This window comes from Triticum dicoccoides, chromosome 3B (assembly GCF_002162155.2).
Source record: "Triticum dicoccoides isolate Atlit2015 ecotype Zavitan chromosome 3B, WEW_v2.0, whole genome shotgun sequence".
NCBI classification, from domain to species: domain Eukaryota; kingdom Viridiplantae; phylum Streptophyta; class Magnoliopsida; order Poales; family Poaceae; genus Triticum; species Triticum dicoccoides.
Genome location: NC_041385.1, coordinates 841,523,632 through 841,535,160, shown reverse-complemented (window position 1 = coordinate 841,535,160; position 11,529 = coordinate 841,523,632).

The following is an 11,529-nucleotide window of genomic DNA, read 5'->3' as shown; positions in this document are numbered from 1 at the left end:
AAAACCCTTCTGCTTGTTCGCATTAGCCACTACGAGGAAATCTTTCAAACCCGTAGTGAACTCGCGGGAGAGTCGGTTACCGTACATCCATTGCCGATTCATCTGCATTATTATAATATAAAATATATAATTAACCATCATGCATTTGTTAAAGTAACTAGCTATAAACAATAGAAATTAAACAATGAACAACACACATGCATATTTTATCAATGACACACATGCATGAAAGGTTCAAGTTGCTAACCGCGATCGAGGAGGAACCTCAAGTGTGGCTCCAACACTTCATATCATGTTTGTTTCACGCTGTTGGGCATTTCATCAAACACCTTGTGTGCATAAGAGGAACCAAAAGCAAACCTACACCCCCTTGTGAAGAGAAGTGGCACCAAATGGCTAAGTGAGTGCGCTGAACTGGTATATATAGGGGAGGAGCTTTAGTCGCGGCTGGCCTGGCCAACCGCGACTAAAGGCCTTTGGGCACCTTTAGTCGCGGTTGGCCTGGCCAACCGCGACTAAAGCCCCTCACGTGCACCAGCTGGCCACCGAGCGCCCTGGGCCCAGGCCTTTGGTCGCGGTTCGTCTGCCGAACCGTGACTAAAGACAACATTAGTCGCGGTTCCTACAGTTTCGCGACTAATGGGGCTGGACGGAAGCCTCTTTTTCTACCAGTGATTGTTATTACATGGCCAAGGAGCTAGTGAGTGTGAGCAGTGGCGGAGCCAGGATTGGACCAAGCCCCGAGCCAAAAAAAAACGCCGCAAGGGAAAATCTTAACGTCCATAAGGGTTTTAGCTACCTCAGAAGATACCCCATACAAAATATGTCTCAGTTGCATGAAAAATTTATAATTTAAACTCAATGCTTAACAACACAATGAAATAGATAAAAACATGATAAAAACTTCAAAGAACAGTACATGATAAAAGAGTACCAAATCAATGGTTTGCTTCATCAGTGCCTCGCATAATCTCATCAGCGGTGGAAGAAGAGTCAACACCTTCAAGGCATCGAAAGCAAAATATCATAAGAGAAGGCATAAATATCAAATGAAATAATTACCGTTGATACATATTTAAAAACTTACAACTTCGACGAGGTAAGAGCCCTTTGCGAGACCTATATGATTGAAAGCAATATACAATATCATCATCATCAACAGTTACAAATACATCTCGCTCAACATAGCAATCCATCCTATAATTCAGCCAATCATCACTCATCCTATTCCTCAACTCAGTCTTGACAATACTCATTGCTGAGAAAGCTATTTCCACTGACGCTGTTGCAACAGGCAAAACCAATGCCAACTCAATGAGGCGATATACCAAAGGAAAAATGATGTGTCTGTTGGAAATATGCCCTAGAGGCAATAATAAAAGTATTATTATTATATTTCCTTGTTCATGATAATTGTCTTTTATTCATGCTATAACTGTATTATCCGGAAATCGTAATACACGTGTGAATACATAGACCACAATATGTCCCTAGTGAGCCTCTAGTTGACTAGCTCGTTGTGATCAACAGATAGTCATGGTTTCCTGGCTATGGACATTGGATGTCATTGATAACGGGATCACATCATTAGGAGAATGATGTGATGGACAAGACCCAATCCTAAGCATAGCACAAAGATCGTGTAGTTCGTTTGCTAGAGCTTTGCTAATGTCAAGTATCTCTTCCTTTGACCATGAGATCGTGTAACTCCTGGATACCGTAGGAGTGCTTTGGGTGTATCAAACGTCACAACGTAACTGGGTGACTATAAAGGTGCACTACAGGTATCTCCGAAAGTATCTATTGTTTTATGCGGATCGAGACTGGGATTTGTCACTCCGTGTAAACGGAGAGGTATCTCTGGGCCCACTCGGTAGGACATCATCATATGCGCAATGTGACCAAGGAGTTGATCACGGGATGATGTGTTACGGAACGAGTAAAGTGACTTGCCGGTAACGAGATTGAACAAGGTATTGGATACCGACGATCGAATCTCGGGCAAGTAAAATACCGCTAGACAAAGGGAATTGAATACGGGATTGATTGAGTCCTTGACATCGTGGTTCATCCGATGAGATCATCGTGGAACATGTGGGTGCCAACATGGGTATCCAGATCCCGCTGTTGGTTATTGACTGGAGAACGTCTCGGTCATGTCTGCATGTCTCCCGAACCCGTAGGGTCTACACACTTAAGGTTCGATGACGCTAGGGTTATAAAGGAAGCTTGTATGTGGTTACCGAATGTTGTTCGGAGTCCCGGATGAGATCCCGGACGTCACGAGGAGTTCCGGAATGGTCCGGAGGTAAAGATTTATATATGGGAAGTCCTGTTTTGGTCACCGGAAAAGTTTCGGGCGATATCGGTATTGTACCGGGACCACCGGAAGGGTCCCGGGGGCCCACCGGGTGGGGCCACCTGCCCCGGGGGGCCACATGGGCTGTGGGGGGTGCGCCTTGGCCTACATGGGCCAAGGGCACCAGCCCCAAGAGGCCCATGCGCCTAGGGAACCCTAGAGGGAAGAGTCCTCAAGGGGGAAGGCACCTCCGAGGTGCCTTGGGGAGGATGGACTCCTCCCCCCTCTTGGCCGCCGCACCAGATGCCATCTGGAGGCTGGCCGCCGCCCCTTGGGGTGGGAAACCCTAAAGGGGGCGCAGCCCTCCCCTTCCCCTATATATATGAGGCCTAGGGGCTGCCCATATCACGTGATTTGATCTCTCGTTGGTGCAGCCCTGCCCCTCTCCCTCCTCCTCTTCTCCCATGGTGCTTGGCGAAGCCCTGCGGGATTGCCACGCTCCTCCACCACCACCACGCCGTTGTGCTGCTGCTGGATGGAGTCTTCCTCAACCTCTCCCTCTCTCCTTGCTGGATCAAGGCGTGGGAGACGTCACCGGGCTGTACGTGTGTTGAACGCGGAGGTGCCGTCCGTTCGGCACTTGATCATCGGTGATCTGAATCACGACGAGTACGACTCCATCAACCCCGTTCACTTGAACGCTTCCGCTTAGCAATCTACAAGGGTATGCAGATGCACTCTCTTTCTACTCGTTGCTGGTCTCTCCATAGATAGATCTTGGTGATACGCGTAGGAAAATTTTGAATTTCTGCTACGTTCCCCAACAGTGGCATCATGAGCTAGGTCTATTGCGTAGATTCTTTGCACGAGTAGAACACAAAGTAGTTGTGGGCGTTGATGTTGTTCAATATGCTTACCGTTACTAGTCCAATCTTGTTTCGACGGTATTGTGGGATGAAGCGGCCCGGACCGACCTTACACGTACTCTTACGTGAGACAGGTTCCACCGATTGACATGCACTTGGTGCATAAGGTGGCTAGCGGGTGCCAGTCTCTCCCACTTTAGTCGGAACGGATTCGATGAAAAGGGTCCTTATGAAGGGTAAATAGCAATTGGCATATCACGTTGTGGTTTTGCATAGGTAAGAAACGTTCTTGCTAGAAACCCATAGCAGCCACGTAAAACATGCAAACAACAATTAGAGGACGTCTAACTTGTTTTTGCAGGGTATGCTATGTGATGTGATATGGCCAAGAGGAATGTGATGAATGATATGTGATGTATGAGATTGATCATGTTCTTGTAATAGGATTCACGACTTGCATGTCGATGAGTATGACAACCGGCAGGAGCCATAGGAGTTGTCTTTATTTATTGTATGACCTGCGTGTCATTGAAGAACGCCATGTAAACTACTTTACTTTATTGCTAAACGCGTTAGTCATAGAAGTAGAAGTAGTCATTGGCGTGACAACTTCATGAAGACACGATGATGGAGATCATGATGATGGAGATCATGGTGTCAAGACGGTGACAAGATGATCATGGAGCCCCGAAGATGGAGATCAATGGAGCTATATGATATTGGCCATATCATGTCACAACTATATAATTGCATGTGATGTTTATTATGATTATGCATCTTGTTTACTTAGGACGACGGTAGTAAATAAGATGATCCCTTACAAAATTTCAAGAAGTGTTCTCCCCTAACTGTGCACCGTTGCTACAGTTCGTCGCTTCTAAGCACCACGTGATGATCGGGTGTGATGGATTCTTACGTTCACATACAACGGGTGTAAGACAGTTTTACACAGCGAAAACACTTAGGGTTAACTTGACGAGCCTAGCATGTGCAGACATGGCCTCGGAACACGGAGACCGAAAGGTCGAGCATGAGTCGTATAGTAGATACGATCAACATGAAGATGTTCACCGATGATGACTAGTCCGTCTCACGTGATGATCGGACACGGCCTAGTTGACTCGGATCATGTGATCACTTAGATGACCAGAGGGATGTCTATCTAAGTGGGAGTTCATAAGATGAACTTAATTATCTTGAACATAGTCAAAAGACCTTTTGCAAATTATGTCGTAGCTCGCGCTAAAGTTCTACTGTTTTAGATATGTTCCTAGAGAAATTATAGTTGAAAGTTAATAGTAGCGATTATGCGATCAGTAGAAAGCTTATGTCCTTAATGCACCGCTCAGTGTGCTGAACCCCAAACGTCGTTTGTGGATGTTGTGAACATCGGACATACACGTTTTGATAACTACGTGATAGTTCAGTTAAATGGTTTAGAGTAGAGGCACCAAAGACGTTTTCGAAATGTCGCGGAACATATGAGATGTTTCGAGGGCTGAAATTAGGATTTCAGGCTCGTGCCCACGTCAAGAGGTATAAGACCTCCGACGATTTTCTTAACCTGCAAACTGACGGAGAAAAGCTCAATCGTTGAGCTTGTGCTCAGATTGTCTGAGTACAACAATCACTTGAATCAAGTGGGAGTTGATCTTCCATATGAGATAGTGATGTTTCTCCAAAGTCATTGCCACCAAGCTGCTGGAGCTTTGTGATGAACTATAACATATCAAGGATAGATATGATGATCCTTTGAAGTATTCGCGATGTTTGACACCGCGAAAGTAGAAATCAAGAAGGAGCATCAATTGTTGATGGTTGGTGAAACCACTAGTTTCAAGAAGGGCAAGGGAAAGAAGGGATACTTCATGAAACGGCAAATCAGCTGCTGCACCAATGAAGAAACCCGAGGTTGAACCCAAACCCGAGACTAAGTGCTTCTGTAATAAGGGGAACAACCACTGGAGCAGGATTACCCTAGATACTTGGTAGATGAGAAGGCTGGCAAGGTCGATAGAAGTATATTGGATATACATTATGTTAATGTGTACTTTACTAGTACTCCTAGTAGCACCAGGGTATTGGATACCGGTTCGGTTGCTAAGTGTTAGTAACTCGAAATAAAAGCTACGGAATAAACGAAGACTAGCTAAAGGTGAGCTGACGATATATGTTGGAAGTGTTTCCAAGTTTGATATAATCAAACATCGCACGTTCCCTCTACCATCAAGATTAGTATTAAACCTGAATGGTTTATTAAATCTCGATCGTAGTAATACACATTTTCATGCCAAAAGATATAAGATAGTAATGATAGTACCACTTACTTGTGGCACTGCCATGGAAGTCATATTGGTCTAAAACGCATGAAGAAGCTCCATGTTGATGGATCTTTGACTCACTCGTTTTTGAAAAGTTTGAGACATGCGAACCATGTCTATTGATGTATATGCATGAAGAAACTCCATGCAAATGGACCGTTCGGACTCACTTGATTTTGAATCACTTGAGATATGCAAATCATACCACATAGGCAAGATGACTGAAAAGCCTCGTTTTCAGTAAGATGGAACAAGATAGCAACTTGTAGGAAGTAACACATTTTGATGTGTGCAGTCCAATGAGTGCTAAGGCATGCAGTGAATATCGTTATGTTCTTACTTCACAGATGATTCGAGTAGATGTTGAGAATATTTACTTGATGAAACACAAGACTGAATTATTGAATGGTTCAAGTAATTTCAGAGTGAAGTAGAAGATCATTGTGACAAGAGGATAAAATGTCTATGATATGATCATAGAGATGAATATCTGAGTTACGAGTTTTGGCACACAATTAAGACATTGTGGAAATTGTTTCATAATTAATACCGCCTGGAACACCATAGTGTGATGGTGTGTCCGAACATCATAGTTGCACCCTATTGGATATGGTGCGTACCATGATGTCTCTTATCGAATTACCACTATCGTCCATGGGTTAGGCATTAGAGACAACCACATTCACTTTAAATAGGGCACCACGTAATTCCGATGAGATGACACCGTATGAATTATGGTTTAGAGAAACCTAAGTTGTCGTTTCTTAAAGGTTTGGGGTTGCGACGCTTATGTGAAAAAGTTTCAGGATTAAGCTCGAACCCAAAGCGGATAAAATGCATCTTCGTAGGACACCCAAAACAGTTGGGTATACCTCCTAATTCAGATCCGAAAGCAATATGGATTGTTTCTTGAATCGGGTCCTTTCTCGAGGAAAGGTTTCTCTCAAAAGAGTTGAGTGGGAGGATGGTGGAGACTTGATCAGGTTATTGAACCGTCTCTTCAACTAGTGTGTGGCAGGGCACAGGAAGTTGTTCCTGTGGCACCTACACCAATTGAAGTGGAAGCTTATGATATTGATCATGAAACTTCGGATCAAGTCACTACCAAACCTCGTAGGACAACAAGGACACGTACTACTTCGGAGTGGTAAGGTGATCCTGTCTTGAAGATCATGTTGCTAGACAACAATGAACCTACGAGCTATGGAGAAGCGACGGTGGGCCCAAATTCCAACAAATGGTTAGAAGCCATGAAATCCGAGATAGGATCCATGTATCAGAACAAAGCATGGACTTTGGTGGACTTGCCCGATGATCGGCAAGCCATTGAGATAAATGGATCTTTAAGAAGAAGACGAACGTAGACGGTAATGTCACCGTCCATGAAGCTCGACTTGTGGAGAAGAGTTTTTTCACAAGTTCAAGGAGTTGACTACGATGAGATTTTCTCATCCGTAGCGATGCTTAAAGTCCGTCGGATTCATGTTAGCATTAGCTGTATTTATGAAATCTGGCAGATGGATGTCAAAACGAGTTTCCTTACCAGTTTTCGTAAGGAAAGGTTGTATGCAATACAATCAGAAAAGTTTTGTCGATCCTAAGGATGCTAAAAGGTATGCTAGCTCCAGCGATCCTTTTAAGGACTGGAGTAAGCATCTCGGAGTTGGAATGTACGCTTTGATGAGATGATCAAAGATTTTGGATTTATACAAAGTTTATAAGAAACTTGTATTTCCAAAGAAGTGAGTGGGAGCACTATAGAATTTCTGATGAGTATATGTTGTTGACATATTGTTGATCAGAAATGACGTAGAATTTCTGGAAAGCATATAGGGTTATTTTGAAAGTGTTTTTCATTGGAAAGCCTGGATTAAGCTACTTGAACATTGAGCATCAAGATCTATAAGGATAGATCAAAATGCTTAATAATACTTTCAAATGAGCACATAACTTAACATGATCTTGAAGGTGTTCAAGATGGATCAGTCAAAGAAGAAGTTCTTGTCTGAGTTGTAAGGTACGAAGTTAAGACTTAAAGCTCGACCACGGCAGAATAGAGAGAAAGGACGAAGGTCGTCCCCTATGCTTAAGACGTAGGCTCTTCAGTATGCTATGCTGTGTACCGCACCTGAAGTGTGCCTTGCCATGAGTCAGTCAAGGGGTACAAGAGTGATCCAAGAATGGCTCACAGGACAGCGGTCAAAGTTATCCTTAGTAACTAGTGGACTAAGAAATTTTCTCGATTATGGAGGTGGTAAAAGAGTTCGTCGTAAAGGTTACGTCGATGCAAGCTTAACACCTATCCGGATAGCTCTGAGAAGAGAGACCGGATACATAAAATGGAGCAATAATTTAGAATAGCTCCAAGCAGAACAATTATTTGGAATAGCTCCAAATAAGAGCGTGGTAGCTGCATCTAGGAGATGACATAGAGATTTGTAAAGCACACACGGATCTGAAAGGTTCAGACCCGTTGACTAAAACCACTCTCACAAGCAACATGATCAAACATAAAACTCATTGAGTGTTAATCACATAGTGATGTGAACTAGACTACTGACTCTAGTAAACTCTTGGGTATTAGTCACATGGCGATGTGACCTGTGAGTGTTAATCACATGGCGATGTGAACTAGATTATTGACTCTAGTGCAAGTGGGAGACTGTTGGAAATATGCCCTAGAGGCAATAATAAAAGTATTATTATTATATTTCCTTGTTCATGATAATTGTCTTTTATTCATGCTATAACTGTATTATCCGGAAATCGTAATACACGTGTGAATACATAGACCACAATATGTCCCTAGTGAGCCTCTAGTTGACTAGCTCGTTGTGATCAACAGATAGTCATGGTTTCCTGGCTATGGACATTGGATGTCATTGATAACGGGATCACATCATTAGGAGAATGATGTGATGGACAAGACCCAATCCTAAGACTAGCACAAAAGATCGAGTAGTTCATTTGCTAGAGCTTTGCCAATGTCAAGTATCTCTTCCTTTGACCATGAGATCGTGTAACTCCTGGATACCGTAGGAGTGCTTTGGGTGTATCAAACGTCACAACGTAACTGGGTGACTATAAAGGTGCACTACAGGTATCTCCGAAAGTATCTATTGTTTTATGCGGATCGAGACTGGGATTTGTCACTCCGTGTAAACGGAGAGGTATCTCTGGGCCCACTCGGTAGGACATCATCATATGCGCAATGTGACCAAGGAGTTGATCACGGGATGATGTGTTACAGAACGAGTAAAGTGACTTGCCGGTAACGAGATTGAACAAGGTATCGGTATACCGACGATCGAATCTCGGGCAAGTAACATACCGATAGACAAAGGGAATTGTATACGGGATCGATTGAGTCCTTGACATCGTGGTTCATCCGATGAGATCATCGTGGAACATGTGGGAGCCAACATGGGTATCCAGATCCCGCTGTTGGTTATTGACCGGAGAACATATGAGATGTTTCGAGGGCTGAAATTAGGATTTCAGGCTCGTGCCCACGTCAAGAGGTATAAGACCTCCGACGATTTTCTTAGCCTGCAAACTAAGGAGAGAAGCTCAATTGTTGAGCTTGTGCTCAGATTGTCTGAGTACAACAATCACTTGAATCGAGTGGGAGTTGATCCTCCAGATGAAATAGTGATAGTTTCTCCGAAGTCATTACCACCAAGCTGCTAGAGCTCTGTGATGAACTATAACATATCAGGGATAGATATGATGATCCTTGAAATATTCGCGTTGTTTGACACCGCGAAAGTAGAAATCAAGAAGGAGCATCAATTGTTGATGGTTGGTGAAACCACTAGTTTCAAGAAGGGCAAGGGAACAAAGGGATACTTCATGAAACGGCAATTCAGCTGCTGCTCTAGTGAGGAAACCCAAGGTTGAACCCAAACCCGAGACTAAGTGCTTCTGTAATAAGGGGAACAACCACTGGAGCAGCATTACCCTAGATACTTGGTAGATGAGAAGGCTGGCAAGGTCGATAGAAGTATATTGGATATACATTATGTTAATGTGTACTTTACTAGTACTCCTAGTAGCACCAGGGTATTGGATACCGGTTCGGTTGCTAAGTGTTAGTAACTCGAAATAAAAGCTACGGAATAAACGGAGACTAGCTAAAGGTGAGCTGACGATATATGTTGGAAGTGTTTCCAAGGTTGATATGATCAAGCATCGCACGCTCCCTCTACCACCGAGATTGGTGTTTGCGTTGAGCATAGACATGATTGGATTATGTCTATCGCAATACGGTTATTCATTTAAGGAGAATAATGGTTACTCTATTTTTGAATAATACCTTCAATGGTCTTGCACCTAAAGGAATGGTTTATTGAATCTCGGTCGTAGTGATACTCATTTTCATGCCAAAAGATATAAGATAGTAATGATAGTACCACTTACTTGTGGCACTGCCATGTAAGTCATAATGGTATAAAACGCATGAAGAAGCTCCATGTTGATGGATCTTTGGACTCACTCGCTTTTGAAAAGTTTGAGACATGCGAACCATGTCTATTGGTGTATATGCATGAAGAAACTCCATGCAAATGGATCGTTCGGACTCACTTGATTTTGAATCACTTGAGATATGCAAATCATACCACATGGGCAAGATGACTGAAAAGCCTCATTTTCAGTAAGATGGAACAAGATAGCAACTTGTTGGAAGTAACACATTTTGATGTGTGCAGTCGAATGAGTGCTGAGGCATGCAGTGAATATCATTATGTTCTTACTTCACAGATGATTCGAGTAAATGTTGAGTATATTTACTTGATGAAACACAAGTCTGAATTATTGAATGGTTCAAGTAATTTCAGAGTGAAGTAGCAGATCATTGTGACAAGAGGATAAAATGTCTATGATATGATCATAGAGATGAATATCTGAGTTACGAGTTTTGGCACACAATTAAGACATTGTGGAAATTGTTTCGCAATTAATACCGCCTGGAACACCATAATGTGATGGTGTGTCCGAACATCATAGTTGCACCCTATTGGATATGGTGCGTACCATGATGTCTCTTATCGAATTACCACTATCGTTCATGGGTTAGGCATTAGAGACAACCACATTCACTTTAAATAGGGCACCACATAATTCCGATGAGATGACACCGTATGAATTATGGTTTAGAGAAACCTAAGTTGTCGTTTCTTAAAAGTTTGGGGCTGCGACATTTATATGAAAAAGTTTCAGGTTGATAAGCTCGAACCCAAAGCGGATAAAATGCATCTTCATAGGAAACCCAAAATAGTTGGGTATACCTCCTAATTCAGATCCGAAAGCAATATGGATTGTTTCTAGAATCGGGTCCTTTCTCGAGGAAAAGTTTCTCTCGAAAGAATTGAGTGGGAGGATGGTGGAGACTTGATGAGGTTATTGAACCGTCTCTTCAACTAGTGTGTGACAGGGCACAGGGAGTTGTTCCTGTGGCACCTACACCAATTGAAGTGGAAGCTTATGATATTGATCATGAAACTTCGGATCAAGTCACTCCCAAACCTTGTAGGATGACAAGGATGCGTACTACTTCAGAGTGGTACGTAATCCTGTCTTGAAGGTCATGTTGCTAGACAACAATGAATCTACGAGCTATGGAGAAGCGATGGTGGGCCCGGATTCCGATAAATGGCTTGAGGCCATAAAATCCGAGAAAGGATCCATGTATGAAAACAAAGTGTAGACTTTGGCAGAACGGCTCGATGGTCGTAAGGCTAATGAGTATAGATGGATTTCAAAAGGAAGACGGACAATGATGGTAAATGTCACCATTAAGAAAGCTCGACTTGTCGTTAAGATGTTTTCCGACAAGTTCAAGGAGTTGACTACGATGAGATTTTCTCACTCGTTGCGATGCTAAGAGTCTGTTGGAATTATATTAGCGATTACTGCATTATTTATGAAATCTTGCAGATAGGATGTCAAAACATTGTTTCCTCGACGATTTTAATGAGGAAATGTTGTATGTGATACAACCGGAAGGTTTTGTCAATCCCGAAAGATGCTAATAAGTATGCAA